The 21042-nt window shown below is 37.1% G+C and overlaps 1 long non-coding RNA gene across 1 annotated transcript; it reads left to right on the top strand.

The window, feature by feature from the left end:
• The first annotated feature begins 7977 nt into the window (after window positions 1–7977).
• Window positions 7978–10879, top strand: LOC110295871. The gene is made up of 3 exons (XR_002378123.1): window positions 7978–8095; window positions 8714–8850; window positions 10099–10879. It is a non-coding gene; the product is annotated as an uncharacterized LOC110295871 (long non-coding RNA).
• The last annotated feature ends 10163 nt before the right edge of the window (window positions 10880–21042 follow it).

Raw genomic sequence — 21042 nt, 5'->3', positions numbered from 1 at the left:
CTGGTGTCCTAGATTAGGCTGGCTTCATTCTCACCTACTGCTTTCCTCAGAGCCTGGGTTAAAGGCACTTGCCTCTCACCATATATTTCAAATGAGTCCGGAATGCACTTTCTCTTAAGGTATTATTATCTGAAATTATTTTTATCAACCCTCCAAATGCCATCAAGTATTGATCTTGACTGTAGAGCATTTTTACAATACCTTAATGAAATATGTCTTTAAAAATCTTAAGAAGGAAATTTGAGAAATGCTCCAACTTCTTTTTAATGAAGGAAACTGGACTATTATTTATGAGAGTAGTATAAATTCCCAAGTTAAAAATCTTGCTATTAACTTAAGAAGTATTGGATTGAAATTGCCATTAAAAGAACAGCAGTTTTATGTTTTATATTTGGGAAATATGGAAATGTGGTAATTGATATCATAGTTAAGAACCCGTCAACCTGGGATATAAGTAGATAAATTGACTGGTCAAGGACAAAATAGAAAATAATAGATTGGGGAAAATGTTACATATAAAAAATGGGCTAAATACAAAGCTTTGCCTGACATGGTGAGGGAAAGGATGATAACATAAATTTAGATCTCGAGTCTCAGCCTACAGTGTGAGTATATAATTCAAATTGTGCACGTAGAGGAAACTTGCCTCTTATAAATCGTCTCCCCATAGGATACAGAAATACTTGGTTAGGACAACTTCTTTCCTAACTCTTGCATTCTTTTCCCTATGTTCTCTTTTCTTTCTGTTCCAGAGCAGAACTTGGATGATGTTTAGCAACTGTACTTGCTGTTTTCTCTGTAAGAAGCTGGAGCTTAACCTCACAATTATGTTCATCTGGCGAGTGAGGAGCAACGCTCCAAGCAGCTTTCTGATGTCTATCATCTACTCTTCCACTCTAGATTTGAGTTATATGTAGCATAGTTTGAGTCTTTGCTGTCTGCCTTCATTTGTCATGTTGTTATTATAAATTACTAACTGGTTTATGAGAAAATTGAAATGTATTTCTTGCAGTTTGGAAACTAGAACACTGTGACCCATGTGGCAACATGGTGGGCTTATATCTCAACATGAAGCCCAGCTTATCGTTCAGAGAACATAGTCTTTGGGTTGTTTGTTTGTTTGTTTTTCATGGTAGAAGGAGTAAAGAGTGTCTCCCGGGAGTCATTCATATGAATGCAGATCTCTTTGATGAATCTTTTGTATGTCTCATCACCTGGGCATCCTCAGAAGATTCCAAAGCTCAGAATGACAAGTCTGAGGCCAGGATTTTACTTCCAGTGTTGAGGGGAAACACATCATTGAAAGGAACAGAGACTTAAAGATATGCCACACAATGACAGGCCCAACTTGGGATACAAGCAATGAGAGCACACTAAATCCTGACACTATTACTGAGGCCATATTGTGTGTGCAGCCTGGCATGGCTGTCCTTGGAGAGGCTCTACCAGCAACTGACTGAGATAAATTACAGCCATTCATTGGATTGAGGTCAGGGACCAATATGAAAAAGTTAGAGTAAGGATTGAAGAAGCTGAAGGGGATTGCAACCTCAGAGGAAGAACAACAGTGTTAACTAACCCACACCACTCAGAGCTCCCAAAGACTAAGCTGAAAACCAAGGACCATACATGGGCTGGTAAGTGGCCCTCAGATACCTGTGTAGCAGAATACGGCCTTGTTTGGCCTTGGTGGGAGAGGATGCACTTAATTCTGTGGAAACTTGATGCACAAGGGAAGAGAGATGTTGGTGGGGGTGAGGTGGGGGAATAGCACCATCTCAGAGGTGGGAGAGTCGGGGATGGTGTAAAGTACTCTGAGAGGGGGTTTACCTGGAAGAGAGGCAAGTTTCAGAATGTAAATAAATAAAATAATTTAATAAAGATTTTAAAAGAACAAAGAAAGACAGACAGAACAAAAGAAAGAAAGAAAGAAAGAAAGAAAGAAAGAAAGAAAGAAAGAATAGTAAAATGTCCTCTCACATCTTAGTGCCATTGTCTATCCTATTCTGGACACATTTTAATTTTCTCCTAAGACATATCATGTGCAGTTTGCACCTCTTACCATGTATTTGATCATATAGAGAACTACTTGTGACTTTTGGGAGCATTGTCTGAGTCAAAATGAGTCCATTGAAATTTTAGGAACTTTGTCAAAATAAGTGAAAAAAATTAATTCACAAATTTTATTATCACAATAGATTCAAAATGGCACATGTTTTACTGAAATCAGATATGTGTTGTCTAATGAATTAAGAAGGAAGGAAAGCCTTCTAACAGGTCTTCTTAAGCAATTCATACAAAAAGAAATGGAGAGAAGCCTGAGGAAAAGAAGGTCCAGCGAAAGGCCCAAAGAGATACCCACTCAAGGGGAGGTGCCAAGACCTCACACTATTACTGAGGCTATGGATCACTTTAAAAAAAAAAAGGGACCCTATCATAATTGCCCTCTGAAAGACCCAACAACCAACAAGCAGCTGAAAGTGTCAGATGCAGATATATACACCCAATCAATGGACAGAAGCAGCTGACCCCTGTTGTTGAATTAGGAAAGGCTGAAAGAAGCTGAGGAGAAGGGCAATCCTGTAGGAGGACCAGCAGTCTCATTTAATCTGTGAGATCTCTCAAACACTGGACCACCAAACAGACAGCATATGCCAGCTGATATGAAGACCCAACAAACATACAGTAGAGGACTTCTGGTTCTGTGTTCATTCAGAAATGATGTACCTAACCCTCAAGAGACTGAAGGCCTCAGAGAATTTTGAGGTCAGGTGGGGTGGGAGGTGGGAACATCCATGTGGAGACAGGGGGTTGGGGAGGAGGTATGGGGTGTGGAGCAGTCGAAGGATAGATTGGGGGTAGGGATGGAATATGGAGTGTAAAAAATAAATTAATTTAAAAAAAAAAAAGAAATGAGGGGCTGGGGAGATGGCACTGACTGCTCTTACAGAGGTCCTGAATTCAATTCTGAGCAACTACATGGTGGCTCACAACCATCTGTAATGGGATCTGATGCTCTCTTCTGGTGTGTCTAAAGACAGCTACAGTGTACTCATATACACACAATAAATATTTTTAAAAAGAGAGAGAGAGAACTTTTGTTTCTATAAAACAAAGACTCTCTCAAAATGGTGAAATGGCCACATGCATCCTTCAACACGTTAACCTAAAAACATGGTTCACTTTCCAAATATAAACAAAATGACTGTGTTTGTGAACAATCTGTGTTTGAATCTGATCTAGTGGGACAGAAAGAAAATCATACTGTCTGAGCCATTTTCTCCCTCTCAGAATAACACATTGAAACTGCCATCAGACACTATACTAGTCAGCATTCTAGGAGAAACTGATGGGCAAAATCTGTCTGTTTCACTGGAATCTTTTCATGAGTTTAATCAATTATCTGTTGAAGGCATTTTATTGAGTCCCTAGGAGAGAGAGAAGGTGTTACATCTCAAATGTTACTGAACACGAGCCACAGCTGACTCAAATGATTTGCTATTTTGCTCAACTTTTTAAATTCACTTCAACTATCTGGATTTCTGTGCCTTCAGTCTCCCCTTCTCCCAGTCCCTCTCTTAACCACAACAGGAGGAATGTCCAACAGATGTTATCTAAAATTCTTTCAATCTTTAACATTGACTTCAGTATTATTTTAAACATCAATGCTGATTTAAGCCATATGTATCTGTATAAAGAATTATTTGTAAACTCTTCCTGTCTTGCAGCAATCTAAGTTTTTTTCTGTCTTCTCTCTCTCCCCCACCTTATATGTGTGTGTGTGTGTGTGTGTGTATGGACATTTTATATCAAGGAAAGAAGACAAGGAATTCCACATTAGGCATAAACTTACAAGACAATTTAGTCACTTTGAAATGCAAATTGGATAAGGCAGAGCAGTACTGACAGGGCTCCTGTACTCCTGGCAGAGCCTTTAGCAGGTGCAAATGAGTTCACTTTGTGATAAGAACCTGCACCTTTTGGAGAGCAGAATTCCGAAGTAGCCTGGTAGCAAATCCTAAGATATCTGAAATGAGTAGAACATATTAAATTGCAAAGAGAGATCTGAAATGGTATCTACTCACTGATGTGCATCTTTAATCATGAGTTAAAGTCTGTATAGCCTGAGTAAAAATTTGAGACTCTGCTTACCGATGTCACTTCTCAGGTTTTAGCATGCCATTTGCTACCTGCACTGTCTGAATATTCTTGTTATAGGTATTCTATATCTGTCTGATTCCACTTTTGTATTATGCAGGGAAATGCTCAATATGATCTGAAGTGAGATTGTAGGCATTCCTATAGGTAGGTGTTTACTAATTATCTTCATCCCTTTTCCATTTTGTCATGTTTTCATTGGTAGCCCAGGTTGTGCTATAGCTCAGTGTTCTCTTGCCTCAGATGCTGAGTTGACCCCACCCAGAGATAGTTACAGTATTTTATGGTAATAGTATTTACATTTCTCAGTATCACAAAAATTATTGACATATTTTAAATAAAATATTAGAATTCACTTTATTATATATCTAGAATATTCAATGCTATCCTAGGCACTCAACATCATTTTTTTATAGATCTTTTAATTTTTCTTAAGCAGAGAAGCTGTATCCATAATCGGAGATGTTTTATGAAAGTATAAATCTAAGTTCTGAGTTAGTATTACTAGGCAGAATACCTCTGCTTTGACAGTGGCTCAACATGCATACAAAGCTTAACTGACTTTAGACTGTTCAATCAATTAAAATATTTTTATTTGCATGTTCTTTCAGTTCTTTAGTACAGAGGGTGCTAGGAATATTCAGAATCAAAGAGCTGAGGAATAATGAAAAGAAATAGATTTTAGCAATGATGAAAAATCAGTATGCTTATATTGTTGCTATATATAAATGTTACTGAAGACAAATATTTTCCAAGAGTATTAAGGTTTAATAGAAAAGCTATATTAAATTAAATGAAAATTTATAGTCAAAATACTTAGCAAGATTTTCAAGAATGATGTGAACCAACCTGTTTCCACTGACTCTTAATAACATGTAGTGCTGGAATGATGAGATGCCACCTGAGTACCAGCACTGTAGGTAGGCACTATTATATCTCCAGACAGGGAACAATTTGTTTTATGAGATAGAAATCATTATACAATGTCAACCAAGTCTATAATTAATAAAAGATTATAATTTTGTTTATTGAACCTAAAGTGAGGCAACTCTCAAGTCCATGTTCTGAACACTATGTAGACATTGACCACCTCGGTGGTGTTTTGGCAGGTCATAAGTACTATGTTGGGGGCCAGAGAAATCGTATAGAGAGTCCTAACAAAATCTGGTGAATCTTGAGCTTGTAATCTAATGCTATTGGTTTTATGGAATAGAAAGTAGAGGTCTAAAGAAATTGAGAGGTACTACTTCTTATAGTCTGTGTCAACTCTCCAAATTTGTAACTTTGGTTTCTAAGTTCTTCTACAGTTATATTGTTTGTTATACATATTTCCACTCATTGCCTTCCATGTTTTTCTTCTCCTAGAATTCCCTTTTCTGTTCCAGACAGTTTTACTTCTACTTTTCCATCCTAGATATACACATACTTTTATGTGACAATGCTAAACTTAAGTGATAGCAAATGAGAGATAACACAGGTTTTTACTTTCTAGGACTGGCTGCATTCAGCTGTGTATATATTCTAGCAAACAACAAAATGTCTTTATTATGGCCAGAGAATAGTCTATTGTGTCCCACTTTCTCTTCCCATGCCTCTGTTGCTGGATTCCTGGATTGGTTCCATAAATAACTATTGTAAATACTGCGGCAAGAAACATTGATGTTCGAGCCGGGCGTGGTGGCGCATGCCTTTAATCCCAGCACTCGGGAGGCAGAGGCAGGCAGATTTCTGAGTTCGAGGCCAGCCTGGTCTACAAAGTGAGTTCCAGGACAGCCAGGGCTACACAGAGAAACCCTGTCTCGAAAAACCAAAAAAAAAAAAAAAAAAAAAAAAGAAACATTGATGTTCAAGTGTCTCTTGATGTCAACTTGAAATCCTATAAGTCAGTATCCAAAATAGCATAGCTGGGTCATGCAAAAATGCTTTTTGTAACTTTTTGTAAATGTCCACAGTGATTACCATAGCACTGTTTGCATAACTACCAGTAGTGCATGCTAGAGTTTCTTTCTTCCATAGCCTCGCCATCATTTGTTGTTAGAGAGTAGAAAAACAGTCACTTACAAATATATGGATAGAATTAATAGAACTGAGGAGAAATGAGTGTTGAAGATAATCAAGTATAGTTTAAAAAGAACAATGGAAGCTCACTTCACTAATTTATAGATCTCAGATTACCAAATGTCTTGATAATACTTTGTCCATAACTTTAATTTTGTATTTCCCAAGTCTAAGTCTCAACAGTGGGGAGATTCCAGAAAACATTCTTTTTGGTGTCACTTGTTCTGAAGACATTCCTATAGATACAGTATGAAAAACTTCCTTTAAGTTAACTTGCCTAAGTTGGATAGTCAGAATGTATGAAGCTGAGATAAGCTTCCAGCCTAGGCTGCCTTCATGTGGGAAACAGACTACCAAGATTTCTAAACTAAAACTACAATGACAATAGCAAACTTTAATGTCAGGTAGCTACTTTTTCTTCTACCATCTACCTTCCTTTGATTTCTTTCTACCCTGTATTTCCCTTTGCCCTACAGATCAAGGATTCCTCTGGTAGTCTACCCTAAAACACACCTACTGGGGATACACTTGGGAATAGAAAATGCCCTTCCTTCATGAATTTACATTAAAGTGTAGTAAGGACTGTCTCCCACCGTGGAACTACTAGTATTCATTCTCTAGTAAAATACTGAATTTTTTTCAGTCTCCTTGTTTAAAACTCAATGTTCTGCTAGGCTGAGTAGAGCAACGGACCAGGGCTTCCCATGCCAGCAAAGACCCCTGGAACTGGAAGCCATGGCTGGCGAGGAGAAGGAAACCAGGAAGAACAAGCACTCTGTATTTCATTAGCAGTCACAGGAGTTTTATATATTTTTCTGAGAAAGGCAAAACAGCTCAAACTCAAGAGGATATTAATTCAAATAACAGGATTAAAACTATCTCTTAATTACTTTTTAGGGATGGATGAACTTGGCCATATTTTGAGCTTACGGAATATCTCAAATATTTAATCGCATATCTAAAGTTTCTCAGTTTTTTAAGCTCCCAGACACCTTTGTTCTACAGATATTCCACAATTTATTGCAAATCCAAATCAACATATTTTAGTTTGATTTATAACTAAGAAAACATTTAGATTTTATGTATTTTTTTTCGTATTAATAGTTGTGGTTTGATTTGAAAGCAAGTTTTAAGTGTTCTAGAAGTTTTGTGGGCAGAAAAATATTTATTTTAGGAGAACTGAGATGGCCTTTGCTATATGAAGAACACATTTATTATTATAGCTAGAGATCACAATTTCTGAATGCCTTACTATGAGTGCTTTGCTTAAAGTAAACATAACTTATCAGTCAGAATAATTATAATATGTTCTGTAAATATCTTCTGGTTTTAGGGAAAATCATGAAATAAAGCATTTTATTAAATTTTTAATAATTATTCATTTTTTGTTAGATTTCCTAGCCAAGGCAGGACTACTGTTTTTGAAGAGTATGTATGTTTGACCTAAATTCTGTCTCTATTAAGTTTAATGTAAAATTGCTTACATAATCATATTTAACTTATATGTCTGAACACACACACATTTTAATTCTGTAAACACCATAGGACAATGTTGGGGTTTTTTTGTATGACTGAAGACTGCTTGCCGTTCACTGCTCAGGCATCTTGCCAATGGTCTGTCTGTCCAACCAATACGTTCTAGTCATTGTTCCCTCTACTTTAGGGTTTTGTTTGCAAAATACATTCAGTGGCCAAAATATTTTAATTCTTTTGGTGACAGTAACATTTCTTCTACAGGGGTCACCTCATCTATCAATACAGAGGTCTTTTCTATTGCTGGTGTTATACAGCTTCCAACACTGCTTCGGGAACTTCAGCGGAGCCTCCATCTCACAGGCTGTCTAGTAGCACTGTGGCTCATGCTTACTTGTACCCTGAAGTATGTTTTCCAGTGTTCTCCCAGTAGTTTATTTCCATTTAGAGATGATAGAATGTTTTCACTAAATCTATATTAATATTAGTGGATAACAAAAATCTTGAATAAATTGAATCAAAATCATTGAATACATTTTTCCTTTTTTTAAGAAAAAAAGAAAATATGGTTTAAATTTTTATTTCACATTCAACCTCCTCAGACAGCATCCTGGCAATGACATTAGAGTACCTTTTCATAGGCACATTGCTAAGTTTTTCTGTGCCACTTGAACATAAGCAGTGCTCAGATCTACTGCAAATGGGCCATGACATAGGTTTTGAAAATCCAATTTTCAAGTGTGTTTACAATCCCACTAGCAAAAAATTATGTTCTACTAAAACTAAGTGACTTTAGCTGATTCAAAGTTCACATGTGTCAGGGCCTATAGAACTAATGCAAGTTGACATAGAACTTATGGCTTCTTAAAGGTATATATGTTTCATATAACCATGCTATTTTATTCAAAGGGGATTTGTTTATAGCTCCTTCCTTCTCATGGCTGCATTTGTCTTTTAAGACACTACATTTCAGGGCTCTTTGGTGCTGTGATCATGTCGTTGTTTTGTTTTGCTCTAATTGCAGACTGAGGATGATATCTAAAGCAAGGAAAAAAGCTTCAAAGAAAAAGATTTGTTCTCCATTGCCTGAGATTAGGGATCCAGGAGGAGGAGCATCTGTGTCCCTAGCACTGAGTGCCAAAGCAGTGAAAACATTCAAAGGTATCTCTAAAGCCCTGGCACACTGTATTAAATATGCATGCATATATATATGTATATATATATATATAGACATATATATATATATATGCTACTGTCTTAGCACATTCTTGTGGTAGGCAGTTTTATATTATTTCATTTATGACAGTTCTTTTGTCCTTCTTCTCTACTGTAATTTTGAAGTCTTTTCCAAATTACCATTCAACTCATGAATTTAAAATATCATCCTATCTTTTTTGCTGATTTTTCAGGAAGGCCACACACTGTTTAAGACAGGTCCAATAAAACCTGGAATTGCCGGAAAAAAGACTAATCTTTGATTGCTATTTGCACTTGGAGGCAACTGTCTCTTTACATCCTTTTTCGCTCACCTTGGTGAGAATTAAAATTGACAGAAACAATTTCTAGGAAGAAAGTAGAAAAATGAACAAAGGAGTTGAAAATACGTACCCACCTCTCTCACATCCCACTTCATGCACAATGTTAGAAGTCAGTTCCTGTTTCGAATAGAGTACACTCATTCAAATTACAAAGATGCTATTATATAAAAATTCTAATTTTAAACAGTAACAAGCAGGAGCTTCTTGCAGTAGTCCATTCTATACAGATGATATGGGAACCAATTGATTTTCAGAACTGTGGCAACAAGAGGAAGAATGAATGAATGCACAAGACATGACTTTTGAAGATAGTGGTATATTAAACAAGAGAAAGACCTTCTTTTGCCTTGGTTGTGTCAATGACATAGTCAGATATGATGCTCTTCATGGCTATACAACACAGAGTAGAATCGAAGTCTTTCCTCAAAGATGTGCAATTAAAACTTCCTTCTGCCTTCTGAGTAAGAGATGTTGCTAACTGAAATCATAACTTGAGTGTAAGTCTTCTCACCCTCCAGGGTTTTATATCCAGGTGGTTTTTATTCCATTTATTATCATTTGCCAAATGTCATCCCAATAGATGAAATTTTGTGTGTGTATGTTTCATGTACAATGTATTAAAATTTAGGAACTTTTGCCTACATTTTTGAGGCAAAAATATTATTGTGTTACTGAAATATATTAAAAAAAAAAGTTACACAAACCCCGTTTCCACTAGGGCAATAGTAATTGAATCTTGTGGTTCTTACCTGTCTTTTTTTCTGGAACTTACTCCTTATAAATCACAATATGTTAGTTCCTTGAAAATGAAGTGGAGACCAACAACCCTTCAATATTATTTATTTGTTTGTTTGTTTGTTTGTTTATTCAGGAGAGAGTTTCAAAACCATCCGAACCCATGATCAGGCCTGACGATGGAGAGCTTTGTAAGATGCAAGAAGAAGACAGTAGGGAGTGCTGGAAGTGACTGAGCATGAACGATACTTGTTCTATACAGCATGATGCTCCCCACCCCTAAAAGCTTCAGAGATCCCTATCAAAAGGAATTTCTGACTTTTATAGGTTTTCAGGGAGTGGTGAGGATTTCCATAGCTCATTATTTCATCTGGCCGATATTATGTGACAAGCAGAATAGAGGGGTCAGGTACAGCCTGTGACTACAAGGCTGTCTTTCAGTTGTAACAGGGAGGAACTGGGCTCTCATACACCCCATTCTCCACCAACCCTGTGTGTTACAACTGTCTCAAGAGATGCTATCAGCCACAGTCAAGCATTTACTCTCTCAGGAATTTTACATATCATATACTTTCTGTATGTTATCATCACCTACTACAATTAATATATCATAGAGAATGAATAAAAATCACTAAATATCTAACTCTAAAATAATTAGAATCCAAAGCATTTGATGCATTTCTAGCTCAAGTATATATCCCTGGAAATATTTTAATGTATCAGGATAAATATGTAATTTTGGTAGGTCTTTCAAATCAATTTAGAATATGTTTAACTTTTGTTCCTAGTCTCCCTGTTCAAATGAACAGATTAATAATCGAAAAACTAATGTTCCTGTGTTATATGCTCTGAGTAGAATATTTTCTTCTTTTTGTATTTATAAAAGAATTGGGTAAAATAAATATTTATGAAGAGAAATAATTATTTTATTACTATTTTAATGAAAGATACTTTTTACTTCTCTCTTACAGACACGATATTGAGCTCTATAAAATACTTTAGGAAATATACTGTTACCATTTTTCCCCTGAGGTGTTCTTACAGTTGTCAGTTACCTCCGCCAAGGTGTTCTAGGGATGATTTACAGAGAATCACAGCAGCACTTTGCCTAAATGTTTTAAACCATTCAGTATGAATACAGGGTAAATTGGGTTACGCTTTTTCATTTGTTAGTTCCCCTGCACAGTCATTTCAACAACTTAGCTTTAGCATTTACCACCGGCTTCCAGCTGCAGTGGGAAATTCAATGGCCTCATTATTGTGCCTGAACTGAACTGTGTCAGGCTAGAGAAGAGTCTGAGCCAGAGGCAGATTGGGGCCTTCCGGTTCATCTGCACTTTGAGCTGGTTCAGCAGAGGCCTTGGAGTCAGGAAGGATAACATCAGCTCTTACGGGAGGAGGCTTGGGCGCTGCTGTAAATCCTAAACGAATAGCAATTTTTGCCCTTTGAGGCGCACAGAAAGCTTTTGAACTCAGGTTGGATTCCAGGATCACAGAGATCAGCTTGACTCCTGGAAGCAGGATGTGTTCTTTCAGAGGCAGCGGCTCTGGCAGGCAAAGAGGATTGTCAGAGCCTATTTTCCTTTTAGCAGCAGGAGTAAGTACTGTAAAGAAACAGGGCTCAGGGAGGCTGCCGGATGCATAAACAGTATGTAATCCACCGAATGTGCTGGGAATTAGAGAATAAGGGATCAACCACACAATTCCGTTGCTACTACGTTCTGTGGGGGGCACCTCTACACGGAACAGACGAGTACTGCTTGTAGAAAGGCCCCCCTTTTTTAAAATAAGAAATCCCATGCTTACTGAACTTCTCCCATCAATTTAATCTGCATAATTTACCTTCCTCAAAGTATTAAGATTCTGTAATAAAAATTTAAACGGATAAGCCTTTCTTTAAGAGTACTAAATCATGCCACTAGTTAAATTTATTAAACTATTTAGAAATCAAGAGAAAGTGGAGATTGTGGATTAATCTCTTGAATCAGTCCAACCATACAAAGGAGCCAAGGGCAAAGCTGGGCGTGGTAAGGATAATAGTGTTTTGGACACAAGAGAGGACACAAACCAGAAAAAAAAAATGGCTGCTATGTGAACTAGGAAACGTTTTCCTGGTGATTTGTATGATAGCAGGGTCTGACACTTTTGAATAGAATTGAAAACGTTCGACTAGGGATAAATAAAAGAGCCTGCCATCAATCATTGGATATTTATGCTAAGGAGTGTTTTCTTCTTTCTTTGTCATTTGTTTAATGGCCCACACAGCATGGCTCCTGAAGGCTATGGCTGCAAGCCCTGGAGGCACAAGCCCAGAGTCCAGCACATGCTCTCCCCATGCTAATTTATCAGCGCTATTCAGAAGAAGGAAGCTGAATTCAGGAAGCAGCCAGAGAAAGGACCAGGGCTTGGCCAGACACCTCACTTGCAGCTGTGCTTCTGTTTCGGGGAGAGCTCTCATTTGCCTTCCTTCCAGCAGCATTTCAGGAGAGCAAGAGTTGGCAAAGATTTCCTTGTGGCTTTCTTCCTGTGGAGGAAGAGAAATGGCAGGAACTCCATTAGTACATTTTTAAATTACCCTCTTATTTCCTATTGAAAGGCACAGATTTCAGACTATTTCACGGGATAATAAAATAATGAGCAGTGATTAGTTTAACCTCCTCCGGGGGAAATACTTCTTAGTATGGTGTCATTTGTCAGCACAATTGTGTCACTTAGGGAGAAAGGTGCTTTTACTTGTGGCTGTGGTTATGATTTTCTATTTCCATAGATTTCAAAACACCGAGGATTGTACTGAGGAAACGCTGCTGCCACATAGGCTCAGATGCAAAAGAAATAGATGTTAAAAGCTTTGAGTTTATTAGTGAATTTTGACAATTTAAAGTCTCCCTGTTTCCTCCAATAATTGAAAAACGTGAGTTCCGCACCATTGTTACTCCCTGAGTGATGAATTAGAACTGGGTCTGAATAGACAGCATGTTTGACATTGCCAACCTCAAGGAAATCTACATAGATATGTAGATTCCAGAAGAAGCTCAACTCTGGAGCCAGCTGCTAGCTTCCTAGAGACTTGATTAATTCAAGGGTTCTCATGGCCAAGAAAAGGAGGATAACAGACAAGCCTATCAGCTTTCCTTTTCTGGGTTCCAGGAAAATACCTGTGTGAATTGTCATACCATGTGGTTGAATCATGGGATACAGAATTATGATTGCTGTGGAAATGAATCTAAGAATTAGCATTCCAGGTAGGGCCCGTAAGTCTACATTCTATGTTAATTAATAAAAAATAAGCTAATAATCCTATATTAGACATCTTTTTCTTACTAATCTGAATACAAAACCCCTGAAAGGAGGCACTGTCAGGCCCTGAGCGAAAACTCTTGAAAAGAAGCAGTGTCTACAGAGACTCATTGGCTGATTAGAATTTCAGTCCTATAGAAAGATTAGAATGTTTCAGGTATAGATGCTAATTATCACATTTTAGGTTGGTTCTAGCCCTCAGAAACAGCCATTTCCTTACCCACTACTACATCTCTGAGTTAGAACTAATACCTCCTAACTAAATAGAAACCCTTTCAAACTAACTAATTTCGCAGACCACTAGTGATCACCAACCAAAAATTCAATAATGTCACCAGTTAGCATTTTGAGCGTATAGAATAAATGATCCTATTTTGTTAGCCTGCCTCTCTGATGTATCCACGAATATATCTTAAGTTTGCCTTGTTTTTTGATTTTTTGTGTTTTTTAAAAAAAAAAAAAAAAAAAAAAAAAAAAACCAACTTCATGAAACTGCTTTAAGTTGGCAAGTAGAATTTACAGTAACCTATATCTGTATCCCTGGGCCATGGTGATGCAAAATGCCTCCAGAATAAACTATGACTTATTCCCTTTAAGATAAGAGCTGTGGTTTTTAGAGCAACACTAGGTACCTAATTTTAAAAGCAATCATTTAACTTTTGCTTAATCAACATTTACTGAGTATGTTGAGTATCAAATATTTGTTATGGGCTATGAGACATATTAAAAGTATCTACCAAGATAGAACACACTTTTTAAAATAATGAGATATAATTTCTATGCAGTAAACATCAAGAAAAATGCTATTAATTTCTGCTAGTTTAATTTTAGAAGGTTTCAACGAAGGAATCGAGACTTAAGATAAACCTGGAATAGTGATCAGAATTTCCATAAATAGAATTCATGAACAAAAATCTTAGTCACTAAAACTGCTAAACAAATAATAGCAGAAATATTGTGACAATCATAAGATTGAGCTGTCCAATCAGTATATTGAAGTGACATCAAGATTAGAGTACAGAACACCTAGTAGCTCACATGCACTTTGAGACAACAGCTCCAAAGGCCGACTGTGGTTATCGATCCAGAATAACCTTCTTATGTAGCCTGGCTGTGTTCATTTCAAAAGGAGCATTCTTGGGTGTTTATGAACAACATTAAAATAGGATTTTAGGGAGGACTTTGCAGATAGTGCATAGGACACACAGAACTACTGTTGTAGATAGCTAACAAATGGTAACTGATTTAGTACTATTATTGATATGATGCTTAGTTAGTTTGGTGGTCAACTTGACTGGGTTTAGAATCAGCATAGACATCAATTTCTAGGCACTTTTATGAGGGATTTACTCATAGACCAGTTAATTTATGTAAGACTACCTATTCTAAATGTGGGTGGTGACAGTCTTTGGACTGAGACCTCAGGTTGAAGAAAAGGAGTCGAGCATAAGTTCTCTATCTCTGCTTCTGGACAATCTGTGCACTGTGATCAGTTGCCCCATGTTACTATATCTGTGCCAGTCCTGCCATTTAGTATTGTATGCTGAAACTGTGTTCAAAATAAACACTTTCCTTTCAGAAGTTGCTCTTGCCATGTATTTCATTAGAACAATAAGACAAGTAAATACTGCAACTATGCAATAACTATGAGAAAAAATGTATGATACATCTGGAATCATGCTTAGTTATTGTCATTCTCATTGGCTAATTCTCATTGTCAACTTTACTGAAATAGAATCATCTGGGAGATATTCTTGAGGGTATCCCTAATGGTGTTTCCAGGGAATTTAACTGCTTAGGGAATACCTACTCTGTATGAGGACAATACCATCCCTAGGAATGGAGTGCTAGACTGAACACAAAGGGAGAAGGGGTAAAATGAGTAGAGGACCAGTACTTAGCTCCCTCTGCTTCCTCTGCAGATGCATTGGCCAAGAGACCAGCCAGCCCATGCTCCTGCTGCTGTGATAGACTGTACCCTCAGACTGGGAACAAAACCTTACCCCTTTCTTCCTTAAATTGCTTTTTCCAGATATTTTGGTCTAGGTAATATGTCAAATAACTAGCACAGTTTCTATACAAAAGAATTGAATCAGAACTTGGAGTAAAGTTTCCAAAACTGTTTTCCAACAAAGTGCTAATTTTACTGTTCCAATAAGTAGAAAGCAGAGGATATTAAAATCATTAAAACAGTCAATGAATAATTTATCATCACTAAGTGTTATATGAAGAAGCTGTAAATAATTTGTTGAGCATCTGCCACATCATCTGGCAACCTAAGAGGTGTCCACTTGACAGCTTCTTTAGTAACCATCTCTGATAAAGGCTCCTGTTCTCTTTGCCTCCGACTCTTCATTCTGAGTCTTGATGTAAACTGTCCCCTAAAGAAAAATTTTCTCTTTCATCCTGAGTTCTGATACAACCTCTCAGCTATTATTATGTTCCCATACCTAAAATCAATTTATTTACACTGTGTTCTAGAATTAAACTAAATGTCATTCTATTTGTGCTCAAATAAGACAGTATTTTAAGCAAGAGATGGTTTTATGCCTATACAATATTTTGATAAAAGGTTATAATTAGTAACTGTAAGTCAAAAATGTATTTACCTACCTAATTAATTTTCCTCTTTATTAGTTCTTACATATTAAACATGCTGCCCAACCCCCTCCAGTTAGATGATAAATTCACTAGGCTAGTGAATGATCATGCATTGATGGATTCAGTTTGAATAGACTGCTGGATGCAATGGAACTGAGGGAGTCAGGGCCTGAATGGAGGGAGCAGATGAGTTGGAAGATGTTCTTGGAAGCTGTGTTAGGCTGACTCTACTCTGTTGCTGCTTCACTCTGAGTCCTGTCAAACATACTGTGAATGGTTCTGCTGTGTAACTCCTGATATAATGGACTGATTGATAGATACTGAGGGCTGAATGAAATTCTTTTTCCCATGAGTTACTTCTCTCAGACATTTGGTTACAAAGATGATAAAACAGAGTAAGCCATAGTTACTGTGAAGGAGACTGAAAGTACATTTCAAATCTGATGTTCTTTGTAAACTCAGGACAGAGAGTATATAGGAAATTTTACTGAAAAGAAGTGGAAGAAAATTTTAGAATAATTATATTTGATTAACTATTGGATTACAAGGAGCCAATGCAATACCGTCAGGCAAATTTAAAGAAATGGTAAGTAACTGAGGTACCCAAATTTGTAATATCATTAAACCAAATGTAACCCTATTTGTGTCCAAAAGGTAAGTCAAGGTGTTAAGAAATGTTAAGCTAAGATCTTGAAACAATTTCTCTAGTAGTGCTTTTCTGTGACAGGGAAGCATGGGAGAAGTTTGCTACAGGAGGATGCCTGGCTGAGAGAAGAAAGGCAGAGCTCTTCAGTCTTCATAGACTAGGGAGCACATAAACCCTCAGTTGAACTAGACTGAGATATTGATATGCTCAAAACATGGGAGATTCTGAACATTGTAATGTTGGGAGCATAGCAATGAAACTGATGGAAAGAGAACATTGGCGGACCTTTGAGCTAGAAAAAGGACAGAAAATGAAGGTCAATAGGGAAAGTCAGCATCAGTCAGTGGGGAGGGCCATAAATATCAGTATGAATCACAATGATTTTATAATAATTTAATAGTAATTAGTCTTAATCTGTGAAGAAGTTATATCCCGTCAGATTTCAGAGTCTGTGATTTTCTTTTAAACACATTTTATGTATGTGAGTACATTGTCACTGTCTTCAGACATACCAGAAGAGGCCATCGGATCCCATTACAAATGGTTGTGATCCACCTTGTGGTTGCTGACAATTGAACTCAGGACCTCTGAAAGATCAGTCCATGCTTTTAATCTCTGAGTTGTCTCTCCAGCCCCAAGCCTGTGATGTTTTAGTGTGCCCTTATACCAGTAATGATCCAGTTAGCTTTTAGGTCTTTAGCCAAAGTCTGCCTTTGTCAGTATTACTCTGAGAATTCCACCTTTTGGACTGGGCCACTATTATTTTATTTGTTCTTATAGCCTGCAGATGATCATTGTTAATGAATTAGATGACATTCATCCTCTTCACACAAAGTAATGTAATAAATACTCTCTAAACAAACAATCAAATAAAGATGTGTATTGATTAATAGAATCATAAAAAGCAAAAGAATTGCAACAAGTATTATTTTTCAGGCAAGATTCTAGGTAAGCATGGACTTAACTCAGTTTATCATCGCTACTTTTAAAAAGCCTTAACACTATCCTAATAGTTCTGATTGTTGAAGTACTCGTTTGGTATTCTTTTGTTATGATAAAATACTCTGACTGAAATCAATCTGAGAAGGAATAGGTTTATTTGACTTACATTCCTAGGCCACAATATATCATTGAGTGTCATCAAATTAGGAATCTCAGCAGGAACTCTGAGGAAAATCAAGGAAGGATGTTGCTTGCTGGCTTGCTTTCTGGGTAACTCACTAGCTCATTCTTAGCTAACCTTCTTATATAGCTCAGAAGGGTTTGCATAGGGGTGGTGCCACCCACAGTGGTGCTTCCTATATCAAAATCAACAATCAAGAAGACATGTTCACAGACCAATCTAATTAAACACTCCCTCAGATTTGCCTCCTTCTTTTTCTCCTCCTCCTCCTCTTCCTCCTCCTCTCCCTCCTCCTCCTCTTTCTTCCTCTTCCTCTTCCTCTTCCTCTTCCTCTTCTTCTTCCTCTTCTTCCTCTTCTTCCTCTTCTTCCTCTTCTTCTTCTTCTTCCTCTTCTTCTTCTTCTTCTTCTTCTTCTTCTTCTTCTTCTTCTTCTTCTTCTTCTTCTTCTTCTTCTTCTTCTTCTTCTTCTTGTCTTTTCAAGACAGGGTTTCTCGGTGTAGCCCTGGATGTCCTGGAACTCACTCTTTAGACCAGGCTGTCCTTGAACTCAGAAATCTGCCTGCCTCTGCCTCCCAAGCGCTGGGATCAAAGGCGTGCGCCACCACTGCCAGGGTTGCTTCCTACTTCTAGATTTTATCACAGTTGCAGTAACAACCAAATAGCACAGTGGGCAAATATTAGTATTCCCATTTTATCTGTAAAGACAGAGAAAGAATATTATTTTTGATGAGCATGTAGTATTCTTTACAATTTCCATTTCAGTCTTAGACATTTTGTGTTTATGCTAGATATCTATACTGTATTTCTTGACTATGAAATAGTCAAATGATATAAATAAACTTTTGCAAAATAAGAGATTTTTTTCCCAGAAAATTGCTTATATGCATATAGATATATCCCTGGATATAAGCAATATTCATCTTATTGGTTTTACTTGTTTTATGTTATATGTACTTTCTCATAAAATATTTTGATATGTATACTTTTAATTTCAAAGGTTACTTGAAGTTGGTAGCAGTAAAGTTGAACTACTGAGTGTTTTTCAGACAAAATATGTGGTCTGAAAGCTAAGGAAATTAGTTTGTCAATCTCTACAGAAAAGATGTTAGATTCTTTTTAGGTAACCTTATTTACCTCCTTTTTAGCCCAAGATGCATTGAGTGTGGTCCCTTATGAAAGGGATGATGAAGAAGTCCAGACTTAAAGCTTACTCAAGAAGCAGTTGAGCAGTCCAGCCATGCAGGCCAGTAAATCACTGTGGCCCTTTTTAAAATTTTCCTTTGTGTACAGCAATGGGCAGAACCCATTGACTTTTATCTCTGTCCCTTTCTAACATAGCAAGGACACAGTTTTCGGCTAGTGTTACTGCAAAGATGCTTCTAAAGTAGGAATGCAAAAGTGGGCAGTGGCTTTTCAGTCACAAATATAAGAGGCTTAGGCTTCATCTGTCTCTTAAATGTCTGCAATAACATAAGAACACATTTATCTGTGCACATCGTAAGAAGTCTCTTTAGCAAGGGGACATCTTGCTAAAGCCTTGCCTGCTTGCTGATGACAGCTCCATCCTCGTTAGTTTTTTGAAGTTTTCTTCTGTTTAGTGGTGTGTTCAGTTGGTATGTGTGCTTATATTTCTGTAAGTGTGGCTTGCATTGTCTATAGGCAGGTCTCCATGCTCTCTATTTTAGAAATCTCTGGGAAGAAACACAATAGCAGTCTTACCTCCAGATATGGTACTAGTTAAGACTTCATTCAGGTAGACAAACTATGTTGATACCCAAACTGATATACATGCAAACTGCCTGAGTATCTGAAGGAGACTCTGGATAACATTCAGTTTGCGTTTAACTGCCATGAGGTTTATGATAATACTTCTCAGTTACATAAAATAACAGCAACAACAAAACAGCACCAACAACAAAAATTATCACAACAAAACACAGAGCCATTCCTCTGTTAACCCAGTGTTACCCCATCTTCCATCATCAATAGCCCTAAATACAGCATCCATTGACACTGCTGTCTAATTATTCTTTGCTTTTGTTTTATAGACCTTTAAGATGACAACCCAACCTTGATAATATGGTGATCCTTCATCATATTTTATATGCTCTTTCCAGTCTCCAATTATTAAGCATTTTCACCTCATTTATAATTGATATTCATGTTTAACTTACCGATTTGAAAATACCTCTCCTATTTTACTTTATTAGGTTTTAAGCAAATGTTCACCAAATCTCCTCTGCATTTTGTTAAAAATAAATGCTGTATATCCACTGATAAAACCTGCAGTGTTAAGTGCCCAATAAAGTACTCCATGACTAAAATGACAATTGATGTGTTAGCATTATGCTGACGTGTGAAGACTTGCCAGCAAAGGTATGAATCACTGGGTTTTCATTTCTTTAATTCCGTATTAATTGGTACTTGAGGCAATAAGCCATAGCACATAACTCTGGCCTCAGATAAGCTTTAATGAGAGCCCGGCCTTTGCTTCGATACTTCTGTGAGAGTGAGAGGGTTCACGATAACCCTTTGAAGCTCAAATTTATGAGATAAATGTTCTTAGCATTTCCTTATCTTGCCCTGAGCTGATTATTGAGGATATTTTGGGATTTATAATTGAGATTTGGAAGAAAATTATATTCTATTATGTCCAGTTCAGGGGAATTTTAATAGCACATGATAATGTCTTACGTTCATTATCTTACACCTGGAAAGTAATCAAGGTTCAAAGCTCAGCAAAGTCTTGGAACTTTCCTCAAAGTATGATCTGAAAGCCCTTACAGGCCACAGGGATGGGCTTTTACTGTAGTATCATAAAATGTTTAGAAGGAATCTATTCTTAATCATTTCATTTGATTTGGACAGGATACAGATAATTCAAGAAGTTCCAGCCCTTCTGATTCTCCTATCTCACCCTCTGGAGTTCTGGCTGGGATTACAGGCTGGTTTTTATAGTGCTGGGTATTGAACTCAGGGTGTCATGCACATTAGGCAAGCAGTCAACCAACTGAGCTACATCCAAGGAAGAGGTCACTTCTATTATTTTTCATACTTCAAACTAGCAGTTTTGATTAATGCATATTAATATTAAGATTTCATAACTTGTGTTTAAACTCCCTCAAGATTAAAATTTGGCTTATGCACTTATCTTATGTCCTTAAATTAGAAAGAAATGTGTATTAAGTGAACAACAACAACAACAAAAAGAAGTGGTAGGTACATGAGAAGAGAATGTCAGGAGAATAAAAGGTGTATGCAGTTTTTGATGTGAGACCAAATGTTAGCTTATGAGTTGAAGATAGGGTGGGAAAGAGGTTGTCAATGGAAATACAACAAAGGAGCAGTATGCTCAGTGAATTTCTGAATCTCTGGTTTTAGAATCACTGATCAAGTAAAACTTCAGAATCAGA

Source organism: Mus caroli, chromosome 6 (genome assembly GCF_900094665.2).
Source record: "Mus caroli chromosome 6, CAROLI_EIJ_v1.1, whole genome shotgun sequence".
Classification (NCBI taxonomy): domain Eukaryota; kingdom Metazoa; phylum Chordata; class Mammalia; order Rodentia; family Muridae; genus Mus; species Mus caroli.
This window is presented reverse-complemented; position numbering and strand designations above follow the sequence as displayed.